Below are 17,040 nucleotides of genomic sequence, written 5' to 3' on the forward strand. Positions count from 1 at the left end.
CCTAAAACTCTGCAAGAACACCGTATCTTACTCATATTATAGATACAGACATATAAGCCCCTAGCAACATTACAATGCCAAGCCTGCAATCTCAACAAAAATGGTATAGATTATATTTCAAAAACCACATACACACTGCTCTATAAATCATAAAAGTGTTAAAGGTGAACTACCCCTTTAATCACCCATTCATGAGAGCCTTGGGTCACATGTCAACTTAAATGGGACTGTCATAAAAAGCTGTATAATAAAAGTCCTTTTCAAATTAAACGTGAAACCCAAATAATTTTTTATTGCAACATCCATACCAGCTATAAACTTGTTTAAAATCTCAGCTGTCAATCATATATTGCCCCTCCTCCATGCCTAGTTCTAGAATCGGGGTCAGTGCACTCCCCACTTTCTCCCTCCTCACCATCAGTAGAACCCCCATTTTACGTTTTTCAGGGAACCAGAAAAAAATGGTGTAAAATCCAGGAAAATGTAAAATCAGGGAAATGTGTTATGCATGATATATAGGTGGGACCACAAAACAACAATGTAAAATGAAGGAAACCTTAAAATCTGGGGATGTAAAATGGGGGTTCAACTGTAATTGTTTAGCCAGTGAATGGGCATCAGGTGCCCCATTCTGGCACATAAACAAGATTTTAACATGATGCAAAGCTTGTCCTTATAACAATGCCCACAAAATTACATTTTACCTCCCAACTGTCCCATTTTGAGTGGTACAGTCCCGCTTTTGACAGCTCAACCCGCAGTTCCAGATTTGTGCGGAAATGTACCGAGTTTCTCTTTGATCTGCTGCACTGAACAGCCAGAAAAAGATACAAAGTGTCAGAACACATACTTAAGATACTTTTGCAACAGTTTTAGATAAGATAATAACCAAGTCATGCGCCTTCATTAGCAAAACTGTAATAACATATAAAAACCATAGAAATGTGTTCAAACTTTCATAAACTGCCAAATTTTGTAAAATGGACATGATAATTAGGGGGTGTGGCCACAAAATGGGTGTGGTCAAAGAATTTGCCATGCATTTGTCCTTCTTTCTGTTTCCAAAATGTTGGGAGGTGTGCATCTGCCTGCTCATTGTGAATTACAAGACTTAAAAAAAAAAAAAAAAAGATTTATATACTTTTTATAGTGGAAGTGAAGTTGATTTTGCTTGACTAACATAAAATAGGATTTGGAATAATTTCTTAAAGTGACAGGTCCCCTTTAATCACCTGGAATTGGGTTCCTTTAAAAGCGGTTTAAAAATTAAATGAAGCCTTTTTCTAACACAGAGACCAACCCATGGCCTCAAACTCTATTTAAAATAATAAATTATTAATATGCCATGGAATAAAGCATTGTGAAGAACGTTTCGTATCAATTAAAAACACTTTCCCTGACGAGTTAAACTTGGGTAATGGAGCGTTGCTGCGGCTGTATATGGCTTTTCATAAAATAAACAACATAATACATTAATTTCAAGTAAAAAAACATCTAGAATGTATCTGGCTGAGAGTCTAGCACTTTATTATTAACAGCCAGGCCGGCCGTGCAGTCATTCAGTGATACGGACTCTCAGTGTTTTTGTGCAAATGATTCCACCACCTTAATAGATTGCAGTTCTACAAAAGTCAGGCTGAATGACACATCTGAGCTGTGATCCTCACTCCAGGCCTTTACCAGTCATAACCCAACAACTAAAGGACAAAAAGCAGCTTCGGTCAGATCCATGTACCAGCCATTTATTCAATAAACTAGTTATTTGTTTGAAGCAACCCACTGGACTGCTCTTAAAGGAGAAGGAAACCCCCTGGGCGCAAAAATCCCTCCTCCCTCCCCTGTGTTGCCCCCCCTCCCTCCTCCACCCTGGCCTACCTGTCCCCCCGGGCAAATGCCCCTAACTTGTTACTCACCTCTCTGCGCAGGTCCAGTCTACGGAGCTCACAGGCGCCATCTTCTCCCAAGCGTTTTTGGCGCATGCGCAGTAGGAGCATTTACTGGGTACGGATCTACTGCGCACGCGCAGAATGTCACAAAGTTTTCAGACTTCATGACATTCGGCACATGCGCAGTAGATCCTTACCCGGTAAATGCTCCTACTGCGCATGCGCCAAAAACGCCGGTCAAAGCAGGAAGAAGACCGCTTGGGAGAAGATGGCGCCTGTGAGCTCCGTGGACAGGACCTGCGCAGAGAGGTAACAAGTTAGCGGGACAGGTAGGCCAGGAGGGAGGGGGGGCAACACAGGGGAGGGTTTTTGCGCCCAGGGAATTTCCTTCTACTTTAAGGTGGCCATAGACACAAAGATCCGCTCGTTTGGCAACATGGCCAAATGAGGGGATCTTTCCCCTATATGCCATTTACGCGCATGGCTATATCGGGGGTAATGTGATTGTTCGGCCGTACGGCCGAACGATCCAATTACGATGCGCAATGGGCTCCGGCGGGATCAGTCGGGTCATAATCAACCCTGACTGATCGACCAAAGGACCGATCTCCTCCGGACGAAAGATGTCGGCACACGCCACACAGGATCCGAAAATCGTACGAATCCTCGATTTGTACGATAGAATCTGTGTGTCTAGGGCCAGCTTTAGTTCCAACCTGGTTGATGTGTGCACCAGGAGACATACAGAATCCACCTGAGGGTACGGTCAACGCACACTGCAGGGAGTTGCTCACATCTCAAGGGTATTCAGGATACAATAGCAGTAAGTCACACTACTTAAACACCATTCTCAGGCCCACACACAGGTGTGCTACAAAAGTACCATATGAGCTTCCATATAAGCATTTATTACAGAAACCCTTTGAAGACATACAGTTAGGTCCATAAATATTTGGACAGAGACAACTTTTTTTCTAACTCTGTACATCACCACAATGAATATTAAATGAAACAACTTGGATGCAGTTGAACTGCAGACTTTCAGCTTTAATTCAGTGGGTTGAACAAAATGATTGCATAAAAATGCAACTAAAGCCTAAACACAATCACTACCTAACTCTATATGCACAAGTCTCGACCAGAAATCGATGGGTTCTGGCAAATGCCAAAGTGGCTACTTTAATATGCTATTAACAGTCTCTGCTTAGTGGGCTGGTGGGGGCTCTCTGCACTTAAAATGCCAGGGCCTGTAATGAATCCCAGTCCGGACCTATATATTATCTATACATTAACTTGTATTTGTACAACATGGCTTTTTTCCTGGGTGTAATAAGAGAAAGTGCACACACTGCTGAGCACTGTAGAGATCACTCAAGCAGAATTATAGTGCAACACTGATCTAATGTAGCAATGAAATGCAACTAATTACCATTCAGTGGGATAGGGCAAGGCTCCTCTGTGCCTACGATCACTCTGTAAAGAAAAGACTGTCAAAACACTATAAATGGGTTTAAACGGCAGAAATAAACACAATGGGGCTTAGAGGCTAATGTCACTGAATTTCACAAGCAAAAATGGACACTAGCCTTCATTTCTATCCAGCATTACCCAAATACACACAGTATAAAGCAAGGGTCAACTTCATAGACATGGGTATTTGATAAAGCTCAATTACTACATCACAGTATTTGGTCACGTTTTATTGACCTCAGACTTTGAACATTGCTGATCATGTCCCGGCTCCATGAAGAAGGGTTTATGGAAACTTACGGAGAACTCTCGGCTCAGTGCATCAGTAGGGAATGTGTTGCCATTAATTAGGCTCAAATATTGGCTGCTTCATGATGTGCCTAAAGGAGGCTGCAAATGTCCAAAGCTGCAGAGAGAACTCCGTGGTATGAAAATCTGTGATACTATCAAGCAGTTACGGTGACTGGGAATGTGAGTGTCTTGCTCTGGGGCAGTTTGAGATGCAGTCGCTAAGGACTGTAGAATTTAAGTTAGTTATCTTTTTCATTTTTTTTCAGTGGGCATTTACACCACCACCGCCCGAGGGGGGGGGCTGTCCATATTTATTTATGATCTCAATAATCTTGTGTCTTAAGGTAAGGCTGAAGGCTGAACTCAAAATAGATGGGGTTATGATATCACTAAGTTGGTTTGCACCCTTTTCATTATACTGTATGTGTTGGTTGGTAGGAAGTACGATTTATATTCCTGATGATGGCTCTAGAATAGAAGTCCCCTACATGAGGCTCTATTTAGCAGCACATCTGTTAAATAAATAGTATTATTTATCTAGCTCGGGGGACCCTAACCTTTTCTACCCATGAGCTACATTCAAATGCAAAAAGAGTTGGGGAGCAACAAAAGCGTGCTAAAAGTCCCTGGGGGTACAAAATCAGGGTTGTGACTGGTAGCCCCTATGTGGACTGACAGCCTACAAGAGGCTCTGTTTGATACACCAGTTTTTTATACAAACAAAACTTGACTCCAAGCCAGAAATCAAAAAAAAAAAAAGCACCTGCTTTGAGGCCACTGGGAGCAACATCCAAGGGATTGGTGAGTAACATGTTGAAAATAAAAGTTTTTCGTGCTTGCACAAGTCCAGAAGAGTTTTCTCGCCCTCTTTCTCGTATATAGCAAAAGGCACAGGTCTTCAGTTAAGTTTAGAGAGTTACACAAAGGCATGCAGCATTTCAATAAAATAGGGTTAAAAAACAAATTACAAAGTCACGTGCTACTCAGCACAGACCATGTGATTTTAGAACACTTCCGTCTTTTATGCTGTGGTTAAGAATGCCTAGCCGTTTCTAATGAAAACACTCAGCACAAATAGATCCCCTTTTGTAACTCTCTTTAGAATTCAGGATATATTTACTATGTTCAAGGCTTCTGATGTGTCTTTTTAGAACAGGGAGGACATATTTTGCAAGTGGCTCATATTTACAAATCATTTTCCATTACTGCCGATTCATAATAAAAAGGCTTTTTTTTCTTCAGCTTCACAAAGTGACCATAGAATATCGTTGCATTAAAAGCAACTCAAATCTTAGTTCAACACGTTAAACACAGACACAGACAACAATCTGGTGAGGTTGCTGCTCACATCTGTCCATTGTGTTTTACTAGAGATCAGAAAGTTTTTATGATGGTTCAGGCAGCGGTGGGACCCCAGTTACAGAGGAAGCAGACCCTGCGGTTGCAGGGGGCCCCAAGAATGTAGGGGCCCAGTGAGGCCCTAATTAATGAGCAATTTTAATAAATCTTGGTAGGCTAGGCCAACTTATGAATATTTTGGGGTCATATAATGTATATAATATTGCAGAATCTACTCACTTTATTGGGTGGTGCTCTATCTGGGATCCTTGCTGCAATCCTTAGTCCATATATTCATAGAAATCAGATGGCACACACAAAAGCATTCTATAAGTTGTAGTTTTATTTGAGATCCCCACAACGTTTCGGAGAGCACTTGAGAAAGGAGGCTGTGCCTCCGAAACGTTGTGGGGATCTCAAATAAAACTACAACCTATTTAGCACGAATGCTTTTGTGTGTGTGCCATCTGATTTTCTATGAATATTTTGGGACCCTAAATTGAATTTGCTGTGGAGCCCCGTAGCATCTAGTTACACCACTGGACCCCAGTGTAGGGCATCATTATATATAAGCATGGCTGTGCAGGAACTGAATAATACAGATGCACATCTCAAGTCTCAGTAGTGTCTTTGCCACCCTCTAAAGGTGGCCATACACGGCCCGTGTATGGGGGCCCCCGACGGGCTTCCCCGATCGAGATCTGGCCGAAAGTCGGCCAGCTCTCGATCGGATGGGATTAAAAATCCCGTCGGATCGCGGCCGCATCTGTTCGTTGATGCGGTCCCGCGATCCGACCGCCCGTTTGGCGAACGCTAGGATCCGATCGTTGGGCCCTAGGGCCCACGATCGGATCAGCCCGATATTGCCCACCTCAAGGTGGGCATATCGGAGGGAGATACGCTCGTTTGGCGACATCGCCAAACGAGCGGATCTATCCGTGTATGGCCACCTTAACTCTGTACCCACAATAAATAAATGTGACACTCAAGTGTGTATGTAACCTTTCAGCATTAGCCGGCTAGTGACCAGCTGTCATTTAGTAGATCAATGAAAGTGTCAGTAGCCTGCTATACACTATGCATTCTCATCGTGCCTTCCTTTTTTTTCAGGCTACAGCAGGTTCCGTTTAGAGAGGCTGCCATTTGCTGAATTAGCTGTGTGCTGAGAATGGTGCAGTCTGTGGTTAGAGATGTAACTCACTCGCCACTTCCTTTTGTTTGCTACTAACTCAGGGTGAGGTTAAATTTAGCAGGTTTGGTAAAGCCAATTTCCCACTGGAGTCTCATAAACAGCTTCTAAAACAACCTCTTATTCTACTTCACTTCTACCCAAATCGCCCTACTCCAATATTGTGAGAACAATTCCATCTGCAGAAACTAAAATTCCCACAATGCTTTGAGCAGCAGCACACAAAGGCTTGACTGCTGAGAATCACGTGCATAATGTCTACAAGGAACGACCTAATGTGTTGGCACCATATGAACATATCAATAAGAACTAATAACAGTCCACTTCTAATTCTGTGAGGTTAATGTAATAACATGGGTAAAGTCTAGTAGCCCAAAAGCAAACCATTAACATTTTGAAACAGCAGAAAGTGTTATAAATAGATGGAACTTACGTTCCTCCAAAAGTAAAAGATTTCATATATACTCCCAATGATAGGCATAGCCACAAATATGCACATATGACTTCATAACTTATAACTATAGCATTTGGTACAGGGAAACTCACTAAGCTTTCAGGACAACATACAACAGTTGTTGAATTTTATGACTCTGCATTATACGACAAGCTCTCTACACGGATGATGCACAACTAGATTCTTCTGATATCTTCTCTCTAGCCCTGGTCTATTGAGCGGCTGCATAACTGCAATAAGGTCCCGGCTAATTTCTGTTCCAGTAGAACATTAATGAGGTCAGTCGTGGGAAGGACATCCCTGTTACTCCCCATGGTGCAACAAGGTTTCTGTTCCAGCTGGGGGTCATGAGCTGGGGCAGCCACAGAATTCTTCCTCCTAAAATTCTCAGCAATTCAAAGCAAATTTACCCAATTTCCCAGCAGTGACCCAAGCCACAAAAACACTTCCTTAGTATTTCTTAATCATTTATGTTAAAACAGAAAGGGCCACATTTAATACCTTGAAACAGCAGGAGGCTCTGTTTCCAACCACAGGACATTTATCTTACATCTCCCCCACACACTCAATAAAGAAACAGTAGCCAGCAAAACTCTGTCATAAGGCACAAACACCAAATTATTACATTACATCAGGGTCGGATTGGGGCCCACCGGGTTCCAAACTTCTGGGGCTCCTGCGCATGCGAACGCCGGTGCATCAGGCCACATATTTCTATAGGGGGAGGGGCAGTCGATCAGGAAGCGGGTTTTTTTCCGCTGTTCGGCCCAGTCTGCCTGCATTAATTGAACATGGTTGAAAAAGTTTCAATATTTGCATTATAGCTGCACAATCTGTAGGATTTAACCTGGGTTGACCTGACTTTACACCAATTTCACAAGTGTTGTTTCTTAAAAACACTCAGTGGTGTAATAACAGTCTATGAACATGTTTTCTTTCCCATCCTCCATTACGATTATCAGTAACTTCTCGTTCTCCATGATGCATACCTCCCAACTGTCCCGCTTTTAGAGGGACAGTCCCTCTTGTCAGCTCAACCTGCAGTCCCTCATTTATACTGAACAGCCAGAAAAAGAAACAATGTTTCTAACTTAATTGGCTTTTGGCAGAGAGCCCAGAACAGCCACCAGGTGCACTTAGAAACTTTTGTAACAATTTCAGATAAGCATATAACTAAAAAGCTTAAAAGGCTACTGAAAAAAATCACAGAAATGTGTTCAAACTTTCATAACCTTTTCATAACCTGCCAAATTTTGTAAAACGAACATGGTGTGTGGCGACAAAATCGGCGTGGTCAAAAAATGTTGAGGGACCTACTCTACCAACCAGTCACTGTTCTGAATGGCAGACGGGAAGATGAATAGCAAAGGGACTAAAGAAAAACAAGTTATAAAACGATAAACAATAATTAAAATTCAGCCTCGGGATGAATCTGCTTTCCGACTGCTGGCATTGTGGACACCAACAAACTAATACAACCCTAGCATTTACATTTCAGGTTACAGAGAAGCAGAACATGAAGAAATTATAAATACCTGCATTATCCACAAAAAGTTCACTCAAAGATGTATTCTAATGCAGAAATTCATCTTAATAAATCAGTGTTACCTAAAGAATCCTGCAGCGGGTCGGGTACCCACGGGTTACCCGCAAAAACCTGCGGGTTGAAGTTCCGGGTGTGGGTATAGACACGGGTCTTCTCAATAGCGATTTTTACTCCTTTTTTCTGATCACGCCTACTTCTGATGATGTCACTTCCGGTTTACAATGACAGCACTTCCTGATTCTTGATGGTCAGCGGGTCGCGAATCCGGGTTGCGGATAAGGTACTTGCGGGTGGGTAGCAATGCGGGTTGCGGGTCCAGGTTGTGGGTATGGGTCGGGTACAGGTTCCAAAAAATGGACCCACGCAGGACTCTACTCTAAGGTGTACACTTGCATGCACACAAATTCTGCGGCCATCACACACAAGAAATTGTGGTACGCACAAAGAATTGTGTATAAAAATACAAAATGTTATTTACTCCGACCTGGTCTCAAAAGTTTTAAAAGTTTAAAATGTGCGCACAGCCAAGAAGGAATCAGAGGGAACATTGTTTATAATCCTGACATAACAAGGGGGTATCACAGGTCCTTGCTTTACCGACAGTCAAAAATAGGACATCTGTGAGCGCACACCGCCAAGCCAGGCTACTAGTACAGAGTATAAATATAGAGATTGTATAAATATAGAATTACAAAGAATTCCCAATAGCAGCCTAGACGTAAGATCAAGCCACGTGTTACACTGTAGTAAAATTGTTATAAGTGAAATATCCATCCAAAATACTCTTCCCTTTATATATCAAGAGCAACTTTAAGAACCAGCGTGGGATTTAGGATTCTCAAGAGAAATGTTTCCTAAAATTCTAGCATTCTTTGTGGTCACTAAATGGAGTAGTGTCTGCTGCCAACTGTGGCCAGTTCATCAAAATTAAAGGGGTGGTCCACTTTTAAGTTGACCTTTAGTATGTTATAGAATGGCTAATTCTAAGCAACTTTTTAATTGGCCTTCATTTGTCCTTTTTTTTAGTTTTTTTAATTATTTGCCTTCTTCTTCTGACCAGCTTTCAAATGAGGGGGGGGGGTGTCTAAAAACAAATGCTCTGTGAGGCTACACATTTATTGTTATTGCTACTTTTTATAACTCATCTTTCTATTCAGTCCCTCTCCTATTCATATTCCAGTCTCCTATTCAAATTAATACATGGTTGCTAGGGTAATTTGGACCATAGCAATCAGATTGCCGAAATCGCAAATTGGAGAGCTGCAGAATAAAAAACTAAATAAATTAAAAGCCAGAAATAATTATAAAAAATACCCTCTAGATCACACTCAAGGTTCATTTAAAGGGTGAACAACCCCATGAATTGCAACAATTGCGTTTGCAAAGTAGACACAGCTATGCTAAACGTTTTTAATGTCCAGAATTCTGCCACTCACCAAATCTTCAGAATGACCTCTGTAGGAGATTCTGTAACAAAACTGCATCTCCTCTCCTATAACGCTGCCTTGGGAAGTCCATATCAGAGCACATGGTGCCCATAGAAAATATGATGCCTGACACACCCCTGCCAAATGTTTCTGCTCGGCCAATGAAAAGCAAAGACAAACCAAAATCTAGTTAAGCAGCCAACAGCTCAACTAGATCTTCCAGTTTCTATGACTAATTAAATAACCAGCCTCACCAGTTCATTAGAATTTAGTGTAAAAAAAAAAACCAGAGCAGGAAAACCAAATGCTTCAGAAAACTCTGTGTCCCCCTCCCTCACTAAATAAGGAGCCACTAACAACACTGGCACAACATCTATTCTTATCTCTGCCAGAGACCATCTGCTCTTCCCAAAGCATTGGACTTGCTGGCCTCTGCTGCACGCTCTCAAGCTTATGTTTTAGGTAACCGTTTAGTAACTTTCGTTTGATTAAATGTGCTGCAACTGCAGCCCGTGCCACACACAGTAAGTGCAGCTGCACAGTAATAAAGCACTATCACTACACAAGGGTCTGCAAACTCAGCCAAATTCTATTTTTGCTACCAAATGTGTTTTATTCCCTTTAGAGCAAATTCAGTATATCTGTACCTAGAGCCAATGTTATACAGGTATGGGGACCTGTTATCCAGAATACTCGGGACCTGGGGTTTTCCGGGTAAAGGATCTTTCCGTAAATTGGATCTTCATACCTTAAGTCTACTAGAAAATCACGTAAACATTAAATAAACCCAATAGGCTGGTTTTGCTTCCATTAAGGATTAATTATATCTCAGTTTGGATCAAGGACAGGGTACTGTTTTATTATTACAGAGAAAAGGGAAATCATTTTTTAAAACTTGGATTATTTAGATAAAATGGAGTCTATGGGCGACGGGCTTTCCGTAATTCGGAGCTTTCTGGATAATGGCTTTCCGGCTAATGGATCCCATACCTGTATATCACAGGCACATAAGTTGCACAGTGCACACTCTCTGGCATGCAGCACCAGCATGTGGACCTTACCTCCATTCTTTGCATTATCACGCACCCATCCCTTGCATGATCACACACCCATCCCTTGCATTATCACGCACCCATCCCTTGCATTATCACGCACCCATCCCTTGCATTATCACGCACCCATCCCTTGCATGATCACGCACCCATCCCTTGCATGATCACGCACCCATCCCTTGCATTATCACGCACCCATCACTTGCATTATCACGCACCCATCCCTTGCATTATCACGCACCCATCCCTTGCATTATCACGCACCCATCCCTTGCATTATCACGCACCCATCCCTTGCATTATCACGCACCCACAGCTTGCATTATCACGCACCCATCCCTTGCATTATCACGCACCCATCCCTTGCATTATCACGCACCCATCCCTTGCAATATCACGCACCCATAGCTTGCAATATCACGCACCCATAGCTTGCAATATCACGCACCCATGGACCATGCAGAGCGAGTTCACAAGTAGGAATCAAAAAGGCAATATTTACCTATACGCACACTGCTGTCTCCCAGAGAATGAGCATGGCTATCCAGAGAGCCTTTAGAATTTGCAGCTTTTTCGGTGCCTCCCAGCTAATCCTCCATCAGATTGGAATTTAAAGATTGCTGTGCGCTGGGTCAGAGAGAGAATCTGCATGCAAAGCACAGAGCACTTCCTTATTAGGCTGCCAGCCTCTTTCACTCAACAATGCCTCCTCTGTCAGCTCACAGCTACAATCAGCCCGTCCTTGTGTACAGATCCATGCTTTAGCCTCACACGCTTAACCCACTCGCTGCCACATACTCAAGGGTTAAAGAAAACCCCTTTTAGCGCGCTGCAAGTTCGTTTAAGGGTATTTCCATCCCAAAACGGTTTCTGTATGATGAAACAATGGCATTCTAAGCAAAAAAAAAAAAAAAAAGTAATCTGTCTGGCCGTTAATCTGCACTGCTGATTGTGACTCCTTAACAGTGTAGCAGAAGCCAGAGGTAACAGACCTAGAGGGGAACTCTGCTATATAGATTTTCAGAGAACAGAAAGGGATAAACAAATTTTGACTGCAATTACATTTGCATAGATGCACAAACTTTTAGATTGTAAGCTCTTTTGTGCAGGGCTATTTGAAATGGAATACGGTATGAGCAATGTAGTCACCCATTAACTTTACAGCTCCAGGGGCAATTTAGAGCAGGGGAGATAAAACGTCCCATCACCCGTATAGGGGAACTTATAATAGCTTCCCCTCTCACTTCCTTTTTATATGCACTGAAAACGTGGTCCATCATATTAAGCTTTTCAACCCCCCTCCAACACACAAACACACAGTGATCGCTAAAGCAGCTGGGAAATGGGAACTAATGTGAGCAATGGATAGGGACTTCCTGTCTGAAATTATTATCTGGCCTATTACTTAAAAAAGAGATTTCTTGCCAAGAGTCAGGATATGAAAGGCAAAAGGAAAATAAATTGTTGAGAAAACAAAATAATTCATTCTGAAGGATGCCAATTGCATCGCCTCAGGGGCAGGAACATCAGAAGGACGAGCAAAGTCTTTCAACCTTCTGCAAAGAATTATCCATGAGAGCGAATAGACATCACTTAGTCTGGAGGGAAAAAGAAATCAATAATTGCTTTTGTGTAAATATCTAGGAAATGACTTCCTTCAATGTCCTGTACACTAAGTACAGTGGAACTTTCTATTCATTTCAGTTATAGAATATTCACTCAAAGGAAAACTCATTTATGGATCAGAAACCGGCCATCGTTTTTAGTGCTGAAGTTCCCTAAAAATATTTAATTATTGTGTGGTTTTTCAATGTGGTTTTAAAAATATATATTTGATTTATGACCCACATTCAGGCCAAAATTTAATAAACCATCAGGTTTAAAATGTTTATAAACATTATTTTACCAGTTTGCTATAGTACCGGGGGCGTATCCAGTATAGTGCGCAAGCAGTCACCCCCAAATTGTCTTCAAACTGGGTAACCCGGTCCACTGCCCCATAGATTTTATATTATTTATTCTGCACTTCAAGGAAAGATTCAGAAATTACAAAATGAATTATTTACACAATGCTTTAAGGATTGAAGAATTTGCCTTTAGGTCATTTGAACCAATTAGTCACTAGGCCTCCGTTTGAGAGTCAAATCGTTGGGGATGTGCATGTTAATTATGTTTCTTGTCGATGGTTTGTCCTTTAGGTGACGGCACACGTGGCCATAAATCTGCTGCGGGCGAATTTCACAAAAATGCTTTTCCACGGACACTAATGTAAATCAACAGTGGGAAAACATAGGAAAAAGTGACACGTATGTTTTGCCACCAGTAGTTTCAATTATTGCGGGAAAAGCACTTTCTGGAGATGTCACCCACAGCAGACAACAAATCTCCCCATTTGCCATGGTCCTTAAAGGGGAAGGAAACCTAGTCGGTGCAAACCCCCCACCCCCCCTCCCGTTTGTTGCCCACCCTCCCTCCTCCCCCCTGGCCTACCCGTCCCGCTGGGCAAATGCCCCTAACTTGTTACTTACCCTTCTGTGCAGGTCCAGTCCAGGGAGTTCACAGACGACATCTTCTTCCACGCGATCTTCTTCCTGCTTTGAAGATCATTTAATATCATTTCACCGGTACGATCTACTGCGCATGCGCGTGACTTTTGGCGCATGCGCAGTAGATCCATACCGGCGAAATGATCCTACTGCGCATGCGCCAAAACACGGGTCACAGCAGGAAGAAGATCGCGTGGAAGAAGATGTCGTCTGTGAACTCCCTGGACTGGACCTGCGCAGAAGGGTAAGTAACAAGTTAGGGGCATTTGCCCAGCGGGAAGGGTAGGCCAGGGGGGAGGAGGGAGGGTGGGCAACAAACGGGAGGGGGGGGTGGGGGGTTTGCGCCGACTAGGTTTCCTTCCCCTTTAAGGTGGCCATATACAGAGAGATTCGCTCGTCTGGTGATGCCGCCAAACGAGCGGATCTCTCCCCGATATGCCCACCTTAAGGGCAAAGAATACGGGCAGTCGGATCGCCTCACCGCATCAATGAACAGATGCGGTCTGTGATCCAACTGGATTTTTACCCCTTGCCCGGTCGACACCTGGTCAATTTCCAGGCAGATATCGATTGGGGAAGCCCGTCGGAGGACCCCATACACAGGCCAATAAGCTGCAGACTCAATCTGTTTTTATCGGCCTGTGTGTGGCCACCTATAGAAGAGAAGTTATGCTGGTTCCCCCTAAAGAACATCTAATGGGCAAAGTGTGCTACTGTTCTGATCACCTACAGCAGGGGTGTCCAAACCACGGCCCAGGATGGATATGAATGCGGCCCAGCTTGAACTTCAGGAAACATCATGTTGCAATGTCACGCACAGAGCACGTATGTACAGGGTCGCTAATTGTGTGCATGTGTGGTTTTAATTTTTACATGGGATGTGCAGTGTGTGGCTTTCTAGAGCAGGAAAAGTGGTTAACAAGTGAGTGTTTGGTTACTTACAAAGGCAGGAAAGCATTCTTTAGCGGCATCGCCCGCTATGCTAGGGATATATGCAGCACCTACATTTGCTAGCAACTTTTTTCAAGACTAAACACACTTGGGGGGTTATTTACTAAACTCCGAATCTTTTCATGAAATCGGACTTTTAAAAAATCACAAATTTTTCGGAATTTATTAAACCCCGAGGATGGAAAAGTCCAAATCAGAAAATCCGGCATCTCAGAGCTGTCGAGGTTGCATATAAGTCAATGGGAGAAGTCCCAATGATTTTTTGATGTGCGCTGGATTTTGTCCAATACCCAAACGTTTTTGGAGTTTTCGGGTAAAAATCTGAGTTTTCCGATGAAAAATCCGGAAAAAAACGCAAAAATCGGATTTTTCTCACAAAGCAACATTTCAGGAAAATATAATAATAAATAATCGCAAAAAAACCTGAGCAGATTTGATCGAAGTTTGTAGCAGAAAATACTGAGATAAATTCTGACTTTTATAAATAACCCCCTAGGAGTAAAATTAGAACCAAATTATCTGATGAGCACCTTGAGAATTAGTTTCTCAAACACAATTTTAAAAAATCCCATTAGGTTTATGATGCCCTCTTTCCTTTTACGATAAAATACATCAAAAGCTTGCGTTAGTGTTTGTGTGTATTTCAAGTGTGGCCCCAGAACATTTTTCTTCTTCCAATGTGGCCCAGGGAAGCCAAAAGGTTGGACACCCCTGACCTACAGCAACCAATCAGGAAACATTTACTGGTCATGTGTTTAGACACAAGCATCTTATTGGTTATTTTGGGTTTCTGCACCTGGGAAAAATGTTAAATTGTGTGTATATGTATATATATATATATATATATATATATATATATATATATATATATATATATATATATATATATATATATATATTATATATATATATATATATATATATATATATATATATATATATATATATATATATATCCTTAGCTATGAGTCTGATGTCTTCATATTTCTAAGCAGGGACTGATAGCTCTTCAAGGAGATCATAACTCGAAACTTAAACAAACGTTCCCTCTTATGGCCACTTACCCCTCCCCAACTATACTTAAGAAACCCAGAAGGACAGCCTCACGAACTCGTGTACCCATACTGAAAATGCACTGATTCGCAGTGAAGATGGTGGTCTCCAACACCACTGTACAACTATTTGTTTTTAAGAGCAGTGCAGGGTGGGGCAGTTATTTAAGGTTTCTTTGCTGCAGTTGAGGAGGGGGATGAGGGAATTGAAATGTTTCGCTCTCCTTTAATTAAACCCATATCAAATGTTCTATTTAATAATGCATCACTTTAGCTTGACAATTAACAATGAAATTCCAGATTAAGGAAATTGAAACATGAAAGGGCTTTCTATACTAAATTACAGGATTGAATTAGGGCATGAGAGCCCCATGGCCAGAGAATATCCTTGGTTAAAAAGAACATATTACAAATAGTATTGTATTCTCTAGTAATAATTATGTTCCCTTCTTACAGTCCTCCAGCTGTTATTAAACGACATCTTCAAGCAACTGCCAGCCTTAAGGTGGCCATAGACGCAAAGATCCGCTCGTTTGGCAACATCGCTAAACGAGCGGATCTTTCCCCGATATGCCATTTACAAGCATGGCTATATCGGGGGCAATCTGATTGTTCGGCCGTATGGCTGAACGATCCGATTACGGTGTGCCATGGGCTCCGGCGGGATCAGTCGGGTCAAAATCAAACCTGACCGAGTGTCCAAATGACCGATCTCTGCTGGACAAAAGATGTCGGCACACGCCACACACGATCCGAAAATCGTACGAATCCTCGATTCATATGATAGGATCTGTGTGTCTATGGCCACCTTTAGACTGAAAGGTAAAGATTAGTCACCCACTGCTTGAGGGTCCCACAGGTTGGACTATGAACACCACCTTCCAAGATGGTGAGGCTTATATTTTCCAGCAACTGGCCCTGAGTAAGTTATTCCTTGGCTACAATAAATATATATATTTGACAAGGCAGAGGTTGAGCTCGCTGGCAGTGAAGGAGTTGACAGTGAGGACTGTCTATTTGCCGTTGAACTTGACTCATGGGAACTGACAATGCCTGCAGTGCTGGCAAACAGTATCTCATTCACATGCACTTCCCAGATGTCTGACAACTTCGTACATCTGAAAACCAAATGGCAACTCTGAATAGATCATAGGTTTTCCTTTCAGCACCAGCGCAGAAATGACATTACAGCCCCGTTCCCAGGAAACAGACTGATTCACAGAACATAGTCATCATTCAAAGTGATGGGAACAGCAAGAGACACCCTATAAAAACATATTTGCGATTTACATGAACAGACAATGATTTACCTTATGCGAGATAATATGTAATGAAGCATCATTTGTGTTTAAAATAATAAGGGGTATAAATAGTTACATGGAAAAACGTACCCTAAATATTGCAACCAATCAGACTACGGGCTGGTCATTGTGGTTTTGCTAAAGTTCTGCCCCAGAGTCCCTACGGGGGGGGAGGTCAATCTTTATTATGGTCACTCTCCCTGTTCCAACTTTAGGTGGCCATACATAGAGATCACCAAACCAGCGGATTTCTCCCTGATATGCCCACCTTGAGCTGGCCGATATTCGGCTGATTCGATCGTGGGCCCTAGGGCCCAACAATCGGATTATAATGTAAAAATACTGGCAGTCGGATCGCGGACCACATCAACGAACAGATGCAGTCCTCGATCTGACCTGATTTTTACCCCTGCCCAATCAACATGCACGACTCTCGACCAGATATCGATCGGGAACGCCTTTTCGGAGAGCCGCACACACGGGCCAATAAGCTGCCGACTTGGTCTGTCGGCAGCTGTTATCAGGCACGTGTATGGC

At 42.5% G+C, this 17,040-nt stretch overlaps 1 protein-coding gene across 10 annotated transcripts in view; it reads right to left on the bottom strand.

The window, feature by feature from the left end:
• The window catches only part of pag1.L (phosphoprotein membrane anchor with glycosphingolipid microdomains 1 L homeolog), a 99,349-nt gene that overhangs the window by 19,032 nt on the left and 63,277 nt on the right, over positions 1–17,040 (bottom strand). The window contains exon 4 of one of the 10 annotated variants that reach the window (XM_018266550.2): positions 11,156–11,298. The exons of 8 other annotated variants lie outside the window; for them this stretch is intronic. The gene's annotated coding sequence lies outside the window, so the exon portion shown is untranslated. 10 annotated transcript variants of the gene reach the window in all.

The sequence above is a fragment of the Xenopus laevis genome, chromosome 6L, assembly GCF_017654675.1.
Source record: "Xenopus laevis strain J_2021 chromosome 6L, Xenopus_laevis_v10.1, whole genome shotgun sequence".
Classification (NCBI taxonomy): domain Eukaryota; kingdom Metazoa; phylum Chordata; class Amphibia; order Anura; family Pipidae; genus Xenopus; species Xenopus laevis.